Source organism: Dendropsophus ebraccatus, chromosome 13 (assembly GCF_027789765.1).
Source record: "Dendropsophus ebraccatus isolate aDenEbr1 chromosome 13, aDenEbr1.pat, whole genome shotgun sequence".
In the NCBI taxonomy this organism is placed as follows: Eukaryota; Metazoa; Chordata; class Amphibia; order Anura; family Hylidae; genus Dendropsophus; species Dendropsophus ebraccatus.
In genome coordinates, this window is record NC_091466.1 from 14,210,100 (window position 1) to 14,228,832 (window position 18,733).

Consider the following 18,733-nt stretch of genomic DNA (forward strand, 5'->3'; position numbering starts at 1 on the left):
TATCTTGGATGGTTTCCTTGACTGGAGACCTTCCTTGGCTTGGTTGTTCGTTCCAAGAGGAAGATCTGGCTAGCTCACTGACATTGAAAAACACATGATGGGGTCTCTGCCGTATTTTTCCGTATTTCTTTTTCAATTTAACATTAGGCCTAGTGGCCAGAATAACAACTGCAGGATTTTTAAGATTTTATAATATAGATAGTTAAAAAAATAAAATAGAAAAATAATCATCGAAAATTCTTTAAAAAAAAAAAGTGTAAAATAAAAAGTTTAACTTTACAAAAGATTATTTCCTGATGACGGATTCCCTTTAACCTCTTAAGGACATATGACGTACCCGTACGTCATATGTCCCCAGGAGGTGTTCAGAGCGGGGCCGCCGCGATCCCGGGTGCCGCATGTAGCCCGGGACCGCGGCTATTAGTGGGCACGGTCTGATCGCCGTGCCCGCTAATCAGGTAATCGGAGGCATCTGTCAAAGTTGACAGCTGCCTCCGATTACCGGATGCAGACGTTCCCTGGTGTCTAGTGGGGGACATCGCCGTGTGTGGTGCCGGCCGGGGTCCGCTCCGGGTCCGCTGCAGCAGCCGAAAGCAAACGAGTGCCGATCTCATTAATCTTTGCTTTATAAGTATACAGCAAAGATCTCAATGAGAGATCAAAGTGTATATACTAGAAGTCCCCCAGGGGGAATAACCCTAACCCCAGGGGGAATAACCCTAACCCCAGGGGGGCTTCTAGTATAAGTGTAAAAAAAAAAAAAAAAAAAAAGTGTTGTTAATAGTAAAAAGCCCCCTCCCCTAATAAAAGTTTGAATCACCCCCCTTTTCCCATGTTTTAAATAAAAGTAAATAAATAAATAAACAAACATGTTTGCTATCGCCGCGGGCGTAATCGCCCGAACTATTAATTAATCACATTCCTGTTCTCGCACGGCAAAGTGCTAAATTGCGCATTTTTGGTCGCATCAAAATGTAATAAAAAATGTAATAAAAAGCGATCAAAAAGTTGTATATGCGCAATCAAGGTACCGATAGAAAGTACAGATCATGGCGCAAAAAATGACACCTGACACCTGACACCCCATAGACCAAAGGATAAAAGCGCTATAAGCCTGGGAATGGAGCGATTTTAAGGAACGTATATTTGTTAACAATGGTTTAAATTTTTTACAGGCCATCAGATACAAGAAAAGTTATACATGTTAGATATCGTTTTAATCGTAATGACTTGAGGAACATGTTGAGATACAACAAGTCAGTTTTACCCCAGGGCGAATGGCGTAAAAACAAATACCCCCCTAATAAAAGAAATGCGTTTTGTTTTTTTTTTCAATTTCACCACACTTTTTTTTCTGGATTCACAGTGTACTTTATGCAAAAATTCAGCCTGTCGTTGCAAAGTACAATTAGTGACGCAAAAAATAAGGGCTCATGTGGGTTTCTAGGTGGAAAAATGCAAGTGCTATGGCCTTTAAACACAAGGAGGAAAAAAACGCAAAAACGCAAAAACGAAAATTGGCTTCGTCCTTAAGGGGTTAAGGAACTTATTCGAGTTTAAGCAATCTCATAGCTTAAGGGGATGAAACTAAGACAGTGTGTCTGGAAAAGGACTTTGTATGTACATAAGGAAGTGCATGTGAAGCCAACTAGAAGTCGGTGCATGATGGCATTGAGCAAAAAATACAGCAATGAGCAAAAAATACAGCAATGAGCAAAAAATACAGCAATGAGCAAAAAATGAGCAAGGAAAGGTGCAGATGTGACTGACTATGATAAATTGTCCAGGGTTTTCAAAGGGGGAACTTTAAAGGAACTTGCCTGTTTAAAGTTGAATAAGGCGATGGGTCCAGATGGTGTCCACCCCAGGGTTCTTAAAGAACTCGGATCTGTGATTGCTGAGCCCCTGACGGATCTGTTTAACCTATCCCTTCTAAGAGGAGATGTTCCTGATGATTGGAGAAAGGCCAATGTTATACCCAATGTTATAGCCAGTGAGCTTAACATCTGTAGTAGTAAAAATGATGGAAACTCTTCTAATAAAGAAGATAATGGATCACCTAAGAATAAACAATCTGATGGATCCAACTCAGTATGGCTTTACTGAGGGCCGATCACGTCAGACTAACTAATTATGTCACAAAACAACAGGTGGTGCAGTAGATATCGCCTATCTGGACTTCAGCAAAGCCTTGGATACAGTTCTGATAGAGCTGATAGAGAAGTTAGTGAGAATTGGACATAATCCCTGGATAGTTCAGTGGATTTGTAGTTGGATGAAAGATAGATATCAGAGGGTTGTTGTTAATGGTGTATCTTCTGAGCAGAGACTGGTTCCATGTGGTGGCCACAAGGGACTGTTCTGGGTCCTATTCATTTGAATATGTATGTAGGTGATATAGGAGAAGGGTTGGTAGGTAAGGATAGTGACATAGGAGAAGGGTTGGTAGGTAAGGATAGTGACATAGGAGAAGGGTTGGTAGGTAAGGTTAGTGACATAGGAGAAGGTTTGGTAGGTAAGGATAGTGACATAGGAGAAGGTTTGTTAGGTAAGGTAAGGATAGTGACATAGGAGAAGGGTTGGTAGGTAAGGATAGTGACATAGGAGAAGGGTTGGTAGGTAAGGATAGTGACATAGGAGAAGGGTTGGTAGGTAAGGTTAGTGACATAGGAGAAGGTTTGGTAGGTAAGGATAGTGACATAGGAGAAGGTTTGGTAGGTAAGGTTAGTGGCATAGGAGAAGGGTTGGTAGGTAAGGATAGTGACATAGGAGAAGGTTTGGTAGGTAAGAATAGTGACATAGGAGAAGGTTTGGTAGGTAAGGATAGTGACATAGGAGAAGGTTTGGTAGGTAAGGATGGTGACATAGGAGAAGGTTTGGTAGGTAAGGATAGTGACATAGGAGAAGGTTTGGTAGGTAAGGTTAGTGGCATAGGAGAAGGGTTGGTAGGTAAGGATAGTGACATAGGAGAAGGTTTGGTAGGTAAGGATAGTGACATAGGAGAAGGTTTGGTAGGTAAGGTTAGTGGCATAGGAGAAGGTTGGTAGGTAACCTTCGTGACATAGGAGAAGGTTTGGTAGGTAAGGATAGTGACATAAGAGAAGGTTTGGTAGGTAAGGATACTGACATAGGAGAAGGTTTGGTAGGTAATGATAGTGACATAGGAGAAGGTTTGGTAGGTAAGGATAGTGACATAGAAGAAGGTTTGGTAGGTAAGAATAGTGACATAGGAGAAGGTTTGGTAGGTAAGGATAGTGACATAGGAGAAGGTTTGGTAGGTAAGGATAGTGACATAGAAGAAGGTTTGGTAGGTAAGGATAGTGACATAGGAGAAGGTTTGGTAGGTAAGGATAGTGACATAGGAGAAGGTTTGGTAGGTAAGGATAGTGACATAGGAGAAGGTTTGGTAGGTAAGGTTAGTGGCATAGGAGAAGGTTGGTAGGTAACCTTAGTGACATAGGAGAAGGTTTGGTAGGTAAGGATAGTGACATAAGAGAAGGTTTGGTAGGTAAGGATACTGACATAGGAGAAGGTTTGGTAGGTAATGATAGTGACATAGGAGAAGGTTTGGTAGGTAAGGATAGTGACATAGGAGAAGGTTTGGTAGGTAAGGATAGTGACATAGGAGAAGGTTTGGTAGGTAAGGATAGTGACATAGGAGAAGGTTTGGTAGGTAAGGATAGTGACATAGGAGAAGGTTTGGTAGGTAATGATAGTGACATAGGAGAAGGTTTGGTAGGTAGGGATAGTGATATAGGAGAAGGTTTGGTAGGTAAGGATAGTGACATAAGAGAAGGTTTGGTAGGTAAGGATACTGACATAGGAGAAGGTTTGGTAGGTAAGGATAGTGACAAAGGAGAAGGTTTGGTAGGTAAGGATAGTGAAATAGGAGAAGGGTTGGTAGGTAAGGATAGTGAAATAGGAGAAGGGTTGGTAGGTTAGGATAGTGACATAGGAGAAGGTTTGGTAGGTAAGGTTAGTGACATATAGGAGTATCATATTGGCAGTTCTGTGTTGGTAAAGACTGCAGAGAACGATTTAGGGACAGTAATTAGGGATTTAGGGAAGGAATGTGTACAGAGGAAAGAGGAAAGATAATAGGCTGAGAAAGAGAACCTCCTATAGGCCAGCAATGAACACATGGTACATAGAAAACATTAACCCATTAGGACCTTCAGCTGTGCTTTACATAGAAATACACAACATTGACATCTAGTAGTGAAACCTTAAAAATACCCTAATCACCACTTAACCTGGAGTGAGAAGCTTTTAGGATAGGTGCATAAGAGGAAGGAACACCCGTGGTGGGACACCACACAATTATTTAGGTGCCCCCAGAAGGCCCCCATGTGCCTGCAAACCCCAACTCACGCTGAGAACCAGTCTAAAATAGCAGGACAGTATCCTGATAAAAAGAGTAGCTGATCCGGATAGAGCAAAGTTGCTACGTAATATATCTCGCAGCGCTGGTATCACCAGGGAACCTTGCCCACTCTGCTCATCCTAGGTAACAGGGTCTGGGGCTTGTGTCACCCTCTAGGACAGGTTGCACGGTACTGGTGGGCAATAGGTGGTGCAAAGACAAGAAGTCAAAACACAGGCACAAGTAAAAGTCTACTCTCAAGTCTACAGCATTCTACATCTTCTAAAGTTCTGGCAGAGCACACTTCTATCCTGGGTTGGGACTCTCACAACACACTCCTCTCCTCTACTCTAAACGTGCAGTAGAAACTTCTCCCCGCTGTTCTAAACTCTCAACACCAACTCCTCTCAACTGCTTGCTACTCTTTAACTCTGAAGGTCCTCAGTACAGTTCCTGTCTTGTCTAGTCTACAGTCCGCTATAAATCATTGTACAAAGTATTATCTCAGTAAAGATTTATTTATACTAACGAGACTCAGTGATTCTTGTTCAAGCACCTATACGGTAGATACCACATCCTTGGGTCATCTCCCCTTTCTGTGGATGGCGGTACCAATAATCCGGCTGGGTCACAACTCCACTCCGGACCACCGTGATAGTTACCCAAGGCACCTCCTCACAGCCGGCAGGTCACCGACCACAGGAGAAAGGGTATGTCTAGCCTCCTTAAACTAAAAGCAGGTATGCCACCATACCTGTGTACACAACCGGCACTGACGTCCCAAAAGTATACTATCTGGCTAAGCTGTATTCCGACCCACCACCACAGAAGTGGCATCACACGTTACCATCTAGCAAGTGACCGGTGGAGCACACACCACAAAAACAGATACACTTTCACTGTGAGCGCACCAGATATGCGCTCACAGTGATAGACAAGCCAGGTCTCTCTGTAGCCATACGGCCCCCCGCCCCTACTGAAGGGCCACGGTCTCCATATTGCAAATGCAGAGACTTCAAAGAGCAGGCTTCCTGCATCGGAAAATTACTGTCCCAGCCCCGCAGCACCCGCACTCCTCTCCTGCTTGGCCCATATGTGATGTCATGTCCAGAGCCAAAAAGGAGAGAAGAGTACAGGTGCCACAGGGCTGAAACAATGAACTTCTGATGCAGGAAGCCTGCACCAGAAGTCTCTGTACTTGGATATTTTAGATACATGCTGCTATTTTATATGCAGACTTCTGCACAAGGGGACCTTATCTATATGGGGGCTGCCAAATAGGGAGGCCTATACAATAAAGGGACTGTTACACAAAGGGGTCCTAAACTATATGGGGACTGCTACACTATATAGAGGCATGGGTGGGGGCTACTACTATGTGGGGTTAGAAAGGAGGCCCATGTGAGAACAGAGGGGGCAAATGGGGAACAGATGGGGCAAACTACTATAGGGTAGCACAGAGGGGGGCTAACTACTATGTGGGGCACATAGGGGCACTGGACCTTTAAGTAGAGCAACTGTGAGGTGCGAGTGAGGGTGCAGGTGCAACGACAAAGGTGACAGGGTGCTGACTTAAAAAGTGCTTAACTTTACTAAAAAAAATATAGAAACAGTTCTGGTGGAAGTGCTAGTGCAAAAATACTTGATAATATTTCTTTAAGAAAACAACCAGAGGTAGACTTGAACAGACAGTAGAAGAAGAAAGGTGAAGACTTGACTTGAGAGTTGACTTGAGAGAGAGAGTGGTAGAGGGGCCAGGTAGAAGCCCTTGCCTCGCTAGTACAGCCAGCATGTGTGTGAACAAAGATACTTGAATTATGTAGTGAACTTCTAGTTCTTGTACTCCCAGTTATCTGATTGCCTTCTGCCTCTGAGTATCAGCAACCGCCCTGAGAGGTAGTACAAGCCCTAGGCCTTTGTCCCTAAGTGTAGCTCCCACTGAAGCCAAACCTTAAGTGGACAAGCATCTGTCATTAAGTTACCTCGTCTCTCAGCTTCTTTGACTTACTGGGGATCAGTCCCTCTACCTTTTTCTTTAGGGGGTGACTGTCCTGACTGAAAAATCCTCGGCGTAGGCAAGGGTGTCTCTCCTATGGTCCCAGTTACCCCATCTCTTGGGTTTAGCACTTGATCTTAGCTTAGTTGCTTCTTAGCTTAGAATAGAGGTGTATTCTCTGTATAGGGCTCTGGCCTAAGCCAGGCCTGCTTAGTCACTGCAGCAGGAACTGGTGGCTTGTCCTACCCACTCTAAAGAGAAACTAAACCTCAACTGCCCACCTGACAGGAAATCCCTACCTTTTATAAGGGGTGTGACAGGAAGTGTGGGAGAGGAGAGAGAAGAAGTGTACAGAGTGTCTTCTCAGTAAAACAACCCACATAAACATAGCATAGCCTTTTCACATAGACTGCAGCTGTGCACAGAGGAAGTGAGACACCTAGTGGCTGCAGCAGAGAATGCAGTTACAATAAATTGGGTTCACACCTGAACAAACTAGTTTTACCTGGGTGTGTAAAGACAAGAGAAACACCAGTAGTGGGACACTACCCATGTATGACTAGATGTTAGAAATAAGATGAAGGTGGACACAACTCTATGTGATACAATTTAAATAATGGTGAGGAGACTAAAAGAAGAAAGAGTGAGAACAGGCTAACCTTCCTACCTATATTGCAGCTGTGAACAGGAGGAGTGAGACATCTAGTGTCTGGAGCAGGGCACAGCAACTATCTGAACTAGCTGTGGCACCTGAATGAACTAGTTTTACCTGGGTGTGTAAAGACAAGGAGAATCACCCATAGTGGGACACTACACTAGCTCATAGCACAATAAAAACCATAGAATAGGACTCTGATCTTGTACCCAGAGAAAAAGGTAGACAAAATTGTATCAAATGAGTTGGCTCTCAAGGTGTCTCTAAAGTATTTAATATTATATGACTGGAATTACAAATCTCTGGCACTTTCTGGCACCAGTTGATTTGAAAAAATTTTTGGGGGGTAAACAACCCCTTTAAATTCCATTAATTAAAAAAAAATAATATTTAAAAAATAGTTGCAAAAGCGTGCAATACAGCCATGAGTTAATCATATGCTACCTGTGAATTGTTTGCTGGCATACTCTGAATTGAGAAAATGTTTGTTTGAGCAGTATATGGGTATGTTTTGCAGAAAGCCTTAGTCAGGGGCGGAACTACCGCCGTAGCAGCCGTAGCGGCTGCTACGGGGCCCCTAACATCAGGGGGCCCGTGGCCTTGGCCCCCCGAAGATGACCGCTTGCAACACCCGGCGGCCGAGCGGGCCTCCCGGGTGTTCAGTGTTCTGACTGACAGCGCGAGAAGCCATAGGCTTCCCACCCTGTCAATCATTCTTGTGACCGCAAGCAAGCATTCTGCTTGCGATCACAAGAGTGTCCCACCCAATGAGCAGCTCTTTGGTGAAGTCCTGGCAGCGTCATCGCTGAGCACTCAGTGTGCGCCGCCGCGGCTGGGACTTCCGGTACTAAGAACACAAACCGGAAGTCCCAGCCGCCGCGGCGCACACTGAGCGCTCAGCGATGACGCTGCCGGGACTTCACCAGAGGTCTGCTCATCGGGCGGAGGCAGAGAGAAGAGGAGACTGGCGACCGACGGGGGAGCGTGGGGTTAGGTGAGTTATGTGTTTGTTTTTTTAATCAGAGGGGCAACACTGCGGGCTATGTGGGGAAGGGGATGCACAATACTGGGGGCTATGTGGGGAAGGGGATGCACAATACTGGGGGCTATGTGGGGAAGGGGATGCACAATACTGGGGGCTATGTGGGGGAGGGGATGCACAATACTGGGGGCTATGTGGGGGAGGGGATGCACAATACTGGGGGCTATGTGGGGAAGGGGATGCACAATACTGGGGGCTATGTGGGGAAGGGGATGCACAATACTGGGGGCTATGTGGGGAAGGGGATGCACAACACTGCGGGCTATGTGGGGAAGGGGATGCACAATACTGGGGGCTATGTGGGGAAGGGGATGCACAACACTGCGGGCTATGTGGGGGCTGGGGATGGACAATACTGGGGGCTATGTGGGGGAGGGGATGCACAATACTGGGGGCTATGTGGGGGAGGGGATGCACAATACTGGGGGCTATGTGGGGAAGGGGATGCACAACACTGCAGGCTATGTTGGGGCTGGGGATGGACAATACTGGGGGCTATGTGGGGAAGGGGATGCACAACACTGGGGGCTATGTGGGGGCTGGGAATGGACAATACTGGGGGCTATGTGGGGGAGGGGATGCACAATACTGGGGGCTATATGGGGGATGGGGATGCACAATACTGGGGGCTATGTGTGGACTAGGGATGCACAATACTGGGGGCTATGTGGGGAAGGGGATGCACAATACTGGGGGCTATGTGGGGGCTGAGGATGCACAACACTGGGGGCTATGTGGGGGCTGAGGATGCACAACACTGGGGGCTATGTGGGGGCTGGGAATGGACAATACTGGGGGCTATGTGGGGGAGGGGATGCACAATACTGGGGGCTATGTGGGGAAGGGGATGCACAATACTGGGGGCTATGTGGGGGAGGGGATGCACAATACTGGGGGCTATGTGGGGAAGGGGATGCACAATACTGGGGGCTATGTGGGGAAGGGGATGCACAATACTGGGGGCTATGTGGGGAAGGGGATGCACAATACTGGGGGCTATGTGGGGGAGGGGATGCACAATACTGGGGGCTATGTGGGGAAGGGGATGCACAATACTGGGGGCTATGTGGGGAGGGGATGCACAATACTGGGGGCTATGTGGGGAAGGGGATGCACAATACTGGGGGCTATGTGGGGAAGGGGATGCACAATACTGGGGGCTATGTGGGGGAGGGGATGCACAATACTGGGGGCTATGTGGGGAAGGGGATGCACAATACTGGGGGCTAAGGATAGACAACACTGGGGGCTAAGGATGGACAACACTGGGGGCTACATGGGGGATGCACAATACTGGGGGCTATATGGGGGATGCACAATACTGGGGGCTATATGGGGGGATGCACAATACTGGGGGCTATATGGGGGGATGCACAATACTGGGGGCTATATGGGGGATGCACAATACTGGGGGCTATATGGGGGGGATGCACAATACTGGGGGCTATATGGGGGATGGGAATGCACAACACTGGGGGCTACCTATATGGGGGATGGACAACACTGGGGGCTACCTATATGCGGGACGGGGATGGACAACACTGGGGGCTACCTATATGCGGGATGGGGATGGACAACACTGGGGGCTACCTATATGCGGGACGGGGATGGACAACACTGGGGGCTACCTTTATGGGGAATGTGGGCCATCTAAAAGGGGAACTACACAGAGGGGCCATTTATGAAGGGGACTAGGGGGCATCTATAAGGGGAACTACACTGGGGGGGTTGACACAGAGGGGTCATCTAAGAGGACTACACAGAGGGGACCATATACTGTAGGGCAGGGATAGGGAACCTTGGCTCTCCAGCTATTGCAAAACTACAGCTTTATTTTTGACTGTCCGTACATGATGGGAGTTGTAGTTTTGCAGAAGCTGGAGAGCAGAGATTCCCTACCTCTGATATAGGTGATGCACAGAGGGTGTCATCTACTATAAATGGATTACACAGAGGGGGATCTCTACTATAGTAGATGCACATGGGGCCATCTATATGGAGGACTGAAGGGGCAATCTATAAGCTGTCTACACAGAGCCTAATTTGTCTGTCTGGCAGATTCTGTGGATTCGTGGCTCGGAGTTCTTATAATGGCCCAGGACAGATGGAGAAGAAAATGAAAAGGAAACAACTCTAATGAGAGAAGGCGTCCCCTGTGAGTCACTTAATATAACTGCAGTGTAATTTATATGGTGTATAGAACCTGTGTAGACCTGGGTGTGTTGATGGCATAGTGGTTGGTCGAGGAGGGGGGGGCCCCAATCAAAAGTTTGCTGTGGGGCCCAGCCATTTCTAGTTACGCCCCTGGCCTTAGTTACTATTGGTTGGCTGGCATGCGCTGTAGGCACATGCCTAGTTTACTGCAGTGTAAACACACCCCAAAGTGGCTTAAACTGGTTATAGCCAGTTTGGACGCATGCGTACTAAAATATAGTTACATAACTTTTCGCTGACCAAATAAGTGACGTATATGCAAAAATGTTTTGGATAAATGGTATAATATCATATTACATTTACACTGTACCACCCACCACTTGTATAAATAAGGATGCTCCTGAGGACTTCCTAAGGAATCTCCGGGTACTCACTCCTACCAGAAGGTGCGTACTTTTCCTAAAGCCATTTTTGGAGCAAGCAGGTGATATTTCAATATTTCTGGGGGATTATCCTAAAACTTATTTTGATGGGGAGTGCAGCGTCTGTTGAAAGTGGAATGGTGTCTGTGTGCAGGACAGAGGTGTAGTGTCTGTGTGCAGGAGGGAGGAGCAGTGTCTGTGTGCAGGAGGGAGAAGCAGTGTCTGTGTGCAGGACAGAGGTGTAGTGTCTGTGTGCAGGAGGGAGGAGCAGTGTCTGTGTGCAGGAGGGAGGAGCAGTGTCTGTGTGCAGGACAGAGGTGTAGTGTCTGTGTGCAGGAGGGAGGAGCAGTGTCTGTGTGCAGGACAGAGATGTAGTGTCTGTGTGCAGGAGGGAGGAGCAGTGTCTGTGTGCAGGAGGGAGGAGCAGTGTCTGTGTGCAGGAGGGAGGAGCAGTGTCTGTATGCAGGAGGGAGGAGCAGTGTCTGTGTGTAGGAGGGGGGAGCAGTGCCTGTGTGTAGGAGAAAGGAGTAGTGCCTGTGTGCAGGACGGAGGAGCAGTGCCTGTGTGCAGGAGGGAGGAGCAGTGTCTGTGTGTAGGAGGGGGGAGCAGTGTCTGTGTGTAGGAGGGAGGAGTAGTGCCTGTGTGCAGGACGGAGGAGCAGTGCCTGTGTGCAGGAGGGAGGAGCAGTGCCTGTGTGTAGGAGGGAGGAGCAGTGCCTGTGTGCAGGACGGAGGTGTAGTGCCTGTGTGTAGGAGGGAGGAACAGTGTCTGTGTGCAGGAGGGGGGAGCAGTGCCTGTGTGTAGGAGGGAGGAACAGTGTCTGTGTGCAGGAGGGGGGAGCAGTGTCTGTGTGCAGGAGAGAGGTGTAGTGTTTGTTTGCAGGAGGGAGGAGCAGTGTCTGTGTGCAGGAGGGAGGAACAGTGTCTGTGTGCAGGAGGGAGGAGCAGTGTCTGTGTGCAGGAGGTAGGAGCAGTGTCTGTGTGCAGGAGGGAGGAGCAGTGTCTGTGTGCAGGAGGGAGGAGCAGTGCCTGTGTGCAGGAGGGAGGAGTAGTGTCTGTGTGCAGGAAGGAGGAGCAGTGTCTGTGTGCAGGAGGGAGGAGCAGTGTCTGTGTGCAGGAAGGAGGAGCAGTGCCTGTGTGCAGGAGGGAGGAGCAGTGTCTGTGTGCAGGAGGGAGGAGCAATGTCTGTGTGCACGAGGAAGGAGCAGTGTCTGCGTGCCAGAGGGAGAAGCAGTGTCTGTGTGCAGGAGGGAGGAGCAGTGTCTGTGTGCAGGAGAGAGGTGTAGTGTCTGTGTGCAGGAGAGAGGAGCAGTGTCTGTGTGCAGGAGGGAGGAGCAGTGTCTGTGTGCAGGAGGGAGGAGCAGTGTCTGTGTGCACGAGGAAGGAGCAGTGTCTGTGTGCAGGAGGGGGGAACGGTGTTTGTGTGCAGGAGGGAGGAGCAATGTCTGTGTGCAGGAGGGGGAAGCAGTGTTTGTGTGCAGGAGGGGGAAGCAGTGTTTGTGTGCAGGAGGGAGGAGCAGTGTCTGTGTGCAGGAGGGAGGAGCAGTGTCTGTGTGCAGGAGGGAGGAGCAGTGTCTGTGTGCAGGACAGAGATGTAGTGTCTGTGTGCAGGAGGGAGGAGCAGTGTCTGTGTGCAGGAGGGAGGAACAGTGCCTGTGTGCAGAAGGGAGGAGCAGTGTCTGTGTGCAGGAGGGAGGAGCAGTGCCTGTGTGCAGGAGGGAGGAGCAGTGTCTGTGTGCAGGAGGGAGGAGCAGTGTCTGTGTGCAGGAGGGAGGAGCAGTGTCTGTGTGCAGGGGGGAGGAGCAGTGTCTGTGTGCAGGAGGGAGGAGCAGTGTCTGTGTGCAGGAGGGAGGAGCAATGTCTGTGTGCACGAGGAAGGAGCAGTGTCTGCGTGCCAGAGGGAGAAGCAGTGTCTGTGTACAGGAGGGAGGAGCAGTGTCTGTGTGCAGGAGAGAGGAGCAGTGTCTGTGTGCAGGAGGGAGGAGCAGTGTCTGTGTGCAGGAGGGAGGAGCAGTGTCTGTGTACAGGAGGGAGGAGCAGTGTCTGAGTGCATGAGGAAGGAGCAGTGTCTGTGTGCAGGAGGGTGGAACGGTGTTTGTGTGCAGGAGGGAGGAGCAGTGTCTGTGTGCAGGAGGGAGGAGCAGTGCCTGTGTGCACGAGGAAGGAGCAGTGTCTGTGTGCAGGAGGGGGGAGCAGTGTCTGTGTACAGGAGGGAGGAGCAATGTCTGTGTGCAGGAGGGAGGAGCAGTGTCTGTGTACAGGAGGGAGGAGCAGTGTCTGTATGCAGGAGGGAGGAGCAGTGTCTGTGTGCAGGAGGGAGGAGCAGTGTCTATGTGCACGAGGAAGGAGCAGTGTCTGCGTGCCAGAGGGAGAAGCAGTGTCTGTGTGCAGGAGGGAGGAGCAGTGTCTGTGTGCAGGAGTGAGGAGCAGTGTCTGTGTGCAGGAGGGAGGAGCAGTGTCTGTGTGCAGGAGGGAGGAGCAGTGCCTGTGTGCAGGAGAGGGGAACAGTGCAGGAGGGAGGAGCAGTGTCTTCTTGCGTGAGGGAGGAGCAGTGTCTTCTTGCGTGAGGGAGGAGTAGTGCCTGTGTGTAGGAGGGAGGAACAGTGTCTGTTTGCAGGAGGGGGGAGCAGTGCCTGTGTGTAGGAGGGAGGAACAGTGTCTGTGTGCAGGAGGGAGGAGCAGTGTCTGTGTGCAGGAGGGAGGAGCAGTGTCTGTGTGCAGAAGGGAGGAGCAGTGTCTGTGTGCAGGAGGGAGGAGCAGTGTCTGTGTGCAGGAGGGAGGAGCAGTGTCTGTGTGCAGAAGGGAGGAGCAGTGTCTGTGTGCAGGAGGGAGGAGCAGTGTCTGTGTGCAGGAGGAAGGAGCAGTGTCTGTGTGCAGGAGGGGGGAACGGTGTTTGTGTGCAGGAGGGAGGAGCAATGTCTGTGTGCAGGAGGGGGGAACGGTGTTTGTGTGCAGGAGAGAGGTGTAGTGTCTGTGTGCAGGAGAGAGGTGTAGTGTCTGTGTGCAGGAGGGGGAGCAGTGTCTGTGTGCAGGAGGGAGAAGTAGTGTCTGTGGAAAGTTGAACTGTGTCTGTGTGCAGGAGAGAGGTGTAGTGTCTGTGTGCAGGAGGGAGGCGCAGTGTCTGTGTGAAGGAGGGAGGAGCAGTGTCTGTGTGCAGGAGGGAGGAGCAGTGTCTGTGTGCAGGAGGGAGGAGCAGTGTCTGTGTGCAGGAGGGAGGAGCAGTGTCTGTGTGCAGGAGGGAGGAGCAGTGTCTGTGTGCAGGAGGGAGGAGCAGTGTCTATGTGCAGGAGGGAGGAGCAGTGTCTGTGTGCAGGAGGGAGGAGCAGTGTCTGTGTGCAGGAGGGAGGAGCATTGTCTGTGTGCAGGAGGGAGGAGCAGTGTCTGTGTGCAGGAGGGAGGAGCAGTGTCTGTGTGCAGGAGGGAGGAGCAGTGTCTATGTGCAGGAGGGAGGAGCAGTGTCTGTGTGCAGGAGGGAGGAGCAGTGTCTGTGTGCAGGGGGGAGGAGCAGTGTCTGTGTGCAGGAGGGAGGAGCAGTGTCTGTGTGCAGGAGGGAGGAGCAATGTCTGTGTGCACGAGGAATGTTACTATAAACCCAATAACTACCCTTGCTAATTATGGCAAATAATATAACTTTGCAGAACAATATTTATCTGCCTCTAATTTAGATCGCGCACCTAAAAAGGTGTATCACCCCAGTCTCTAACTGGGAGATAGTTTATACGAAAATGCAGAGTTATTTACTAGTGAAAAACAAGGTGCAAGCCCAGACAACTATTGTAATGGTATCCACTACTCCTGAGAGTCGATGACATTTTTTTACACTTGAACTTTCAGTGGTCATGGGGTCTCAGCACATGGACCCTAGCTTATCATACACTCATAACCTATCCAGGTATCCTTTTTGTGACAATGCCTTTAAGTGCCTTTAAGTCCCTTTCCATGCTTAATAAATCTGGGTATTCTAAAACAAAAACTTGTTTAAAGTGGCAGTATGCACTAATTTTAGAAGGTAAATTTACAGGCACAGTAAACAACCTAGGGCTGCACAACTACAACTCCCAGCCTCTTAAGAAGCTTAAGAATTGTATTGTCAAGTAATGTATGAGCCTGAAGAAGGTCAGTTCTTCTACAGAGAGTGTCACCACCTTAAAAAACTTCTGGAGTCTGAGTTCATGAGCTGACGGAGTAATTCTAGATAAATTCTGGGTGCCTCAGGGACTCACCCACGCAACGTTGTCTCCTATGTCTCCTCTCTCTCACCAATCGCTCCCCTACTCCTCTCCATCAATCTCTAATTACCCAGCATCCGCACACGGCCTTCTTATCTTACTCCAGACTCATCTCAAATTATATTTAGATCCTGTGCTCTGTCTCCCTTCTTAATATGGTGATTGTAAAAAAAAAAAAAAAACATATCTATCCGTATTTCAGCAGCTTGCTGGGGAATTGCTTAAGGTCACAAAATTAATGGACGAGAGTCATTAACAGATAACAGGATTCCGATGGGAGTAGGACTCCGAGCTGAATGTGGATCACGGCCAATGGGTTACAGGTGGAATAACTTTCTCTGCCTATCTCCAACATGTGCAAGAGATGAAAGCAGGAAGACTGAAAGAGTCACTGGGTGTATATATATATTTATATATATATATATATATATATATATATATATATATATATATATATATATATATTCAGAATTACATCTGGTGGTTAACATAAGTGAGAAGTCATAGAGCAGAGAGGGTCCCATGGTGAATTGAATAAGGCTCCTCCAGGTGCTGCTCCATCCTACTACAACCCTTCCCTCTTATACTATAGCATCCTAAAGAAAAAGGATACCCCATCCCCTGATTCTTGGACCAGGTCCTTGGCTAATATGACTTGACTGTACAGAAATACCCAGGTTATACCAGCATGCTCCATATCACTATATACAGGAGATGTATAACTTACACCAGCTTTACATATATATTTATATGTTGGAGATACCCAGGTTATACCAGCTGTACATATATAATTATATACAGGAGATAACCAGGTTATACCAGATGTACATATATAATTATATACAGGAGATACCCAGGTTATACCAGCTGTACATATATAATTATATACAGGAGATACCCAGGTTATACCAGCTGTACATATATTATATACAGGAAATACCCAGGTTATACCAGCTGTACATATATAATTATATACAGGAGATCCCCAGGTTATACCAGCTGTACATATATCACTATATACAGGGGATCCCCAGGTTATACCAGCTGTACATATATAATTATAAGCAGGAGATACCCAGGTTATACCAGCTGTACATATATAAGTATATACAGTAGATACCAGGTTATACCAGCTGTCAGGGCCGTTTTAATACACTGGTGGGCCCGATGCAAAGCCCTCAAGAGTGGGCCCTCCTCTTACCTTTCGGCGCCCCCCCTACCCCCGCCCCGGTTTATCAGAGTTGGTGCTCCACACACAGTATAATGTCCTGAAAATGCCCCCACGCTGTATTAAGAGCCCCAATACATACAGTAGTTCTCTTATAACGCTATTTCCACCATACTGTGATTACATATTACATAAAAACTGCACTGAACAAAACAGAAAGATATTACAAATGATACCATTACATAATACCACCACACCATGACCCCTATCACTACAACCTTATAACTGTGCAGTTACATCCAGTGACTCACAGGGGTGTCTTCTCTGATCAGAGTCTGTCACTTTTCTTTCTCTCTCCATCCAGCCTGGGCAACCTTGAAGTCTGTCCCGGCTGTGAATCTTCTCTCCAGAATCTGCCAGAGAAACATTTTAGGCTCCAACACATACAGTAGTTAGGTCCCCTGTACCCCTATATAGTAGTTACACCCCTCTGTGTCCCCATAGTTTTAAGGTGTCCCTGTGCCCCCACTTAATAATTAGGTGTACTCTGTGCCCCAGTATAGTAGTAAGGTCCCTATATAATATAGGACCCTCTGTGCAGCCCCAATGTAGTATAGACCCCTGTGTGCTGCCCTAAGTAGAATATACCCCTTGTGCGCTGCCCCAGTAGTAAATACCCCTCCTGTGCTGCCCCCAGTAGTATATAACCCTTGTGTGCTTCCCCCAGTAGTATATAGACCCTATTGTGCTGCCGTAAGTATTATATAGACACCATTGTGCTGCCCCCAGTAGTATATAGACCCCTGTGCTCCCCCAGTAGTATTTAGCCCCCCTGTTCTCCTCCAGTAGTATATAGCACCCCCTGTGTGCTGCCCCCAGTAGTTTAAAGACCCCTGTGCTCCCTCAGTAGTATATAGCCCCCCTGTGCTCCCCCAGTAGTAAACAGCCCCCCTGTGGGCTCCCCCAGTAGTATATAGACCCCTATGTGCTCCCCCAGTAGTATACAGCCCCCCTGTCCGCTCCCCCAGTAGTATATAGCCACCTGTGCGCTCCCTCAGTAGTATTTAGCACCCCTGTGTTCTTGGGGTTGTGCATGTGCCTTTTTTTCCTCCAAACATGGCAACTGGTTTGACAGTCATCTTGTGTTTTTTTTCCCATTTTCTAACATTTTCAACAGCTGTTTCCTTCTCACCAAGCTGCTTGCCTATTGTCTTGCAGCCCATCCTAGCCTTGTTCAGGTCTACAATTTTGTATCTGGGACAGCTTTTTGGTCTTGGTCATGGTGGAGAGGTTAGATTGTAATTGATTGGGTATGTGGACAGGGTTTTTTATACAGGTATCAAGTTCAAACAGGTCTGTGAGAGGCAGAATTTTTGCTGGTTGGTCGATGATCAAATTCTTATTTCATGTAATAAAATGCAAATTCATATTTTGGAAATTATACAATGTGATTTTCTGTATTTTTTTTTATAGATTTTGTCTATCACAGGTGAAGTGTACCGACAAAAAATATTAAGCATCTCTCCATTATTTGTAGGTGGGAAACCTTTTAAAATTGGCAGCATATTAAATACTTATTTTCCACCTGAATAACTTATACAGTATATGATAATGTAGCATGGCTCCATTGAATGTGTCTGAGCTGCACTTCCACAACCAATATGGAATGCAGAGGGTGCAGTTTTACCATAGCCCAGGCGTCTGAGAGGCCAGTAGTATAAATGAAGCATTAATGTTGAGGGGCCCAGCGACAGATTTTGCTTTGGGGCCCACTGGCTTCAAGTTGGGCCTCTGCCAGTTGACAGATATGGCACCGTTTTTGGAAGAAGGCAGCTGTGTTTTTTTTGTTAAATATATTTTTAAATTCTGGATAACCCCCTTTATAAGACTGATATCAGTGTGATTGCTGATGTCAGTCATTGATGGTGAATGGTGCTGCTCATAGCAGCCTTCATTTACCGTCTATGAAGCATGTAACTGTGGCATAGAGATCAGCTGACATGCATACATGCTCATTTTTGAGTCTGACTGGGCTGACGGAACTACTGAAAAAGCATTGGCCATCCGCTGACCACCTTCCTGTGTAGTAGGGGATTGGACAGCTGATTACAGTATTGTGAAAACTCTGTAAATAAGTGCGATCACTGAGATGTTTACAGATGGCTCGGGCCGTCTAATACTCCCAGGTTTCCCCGCAGATTACAGCTAATTGCTGGGGGTTCCAGGAGGGAAACAGTTTGTGATCAGCCATGGGACCAGGGACCGTACTGAAGGTCCCATACCCTTTATATTTCTGTCGGGCAAACCCTGCATAAAGTGTATGGGGCCGTCCCACCACGGGTGCTGCTGTTAGTTACACCCTTCGTAAAAGCCTGTACTTTTTGTATGTAGTTGGTGATGTAGTAGTAACGAGGTTTCGCCACAAGATGTCGGTGTTGTAAGTATATGTACTTAGTTATTGCTGTGAAGAGGAGAAAGTCCACAGCTTCCAAAAATAGTGATTCTTTATTGAGGCATATAAAAAGTTACAAAAAGATAAAAACATAGGCCTACGTTTTTATCTTTTTGTAACTTTTTATATGCCTCAATAAAGAATCACTATTTTTGGAAGCTGTGGACTTTCTCCTCTTCACATCATTATTGTTACTGGGCGCGGCCCACTTTCAATCCACCTGCTCCTGCCTGGATATCCACCCTTATACAAA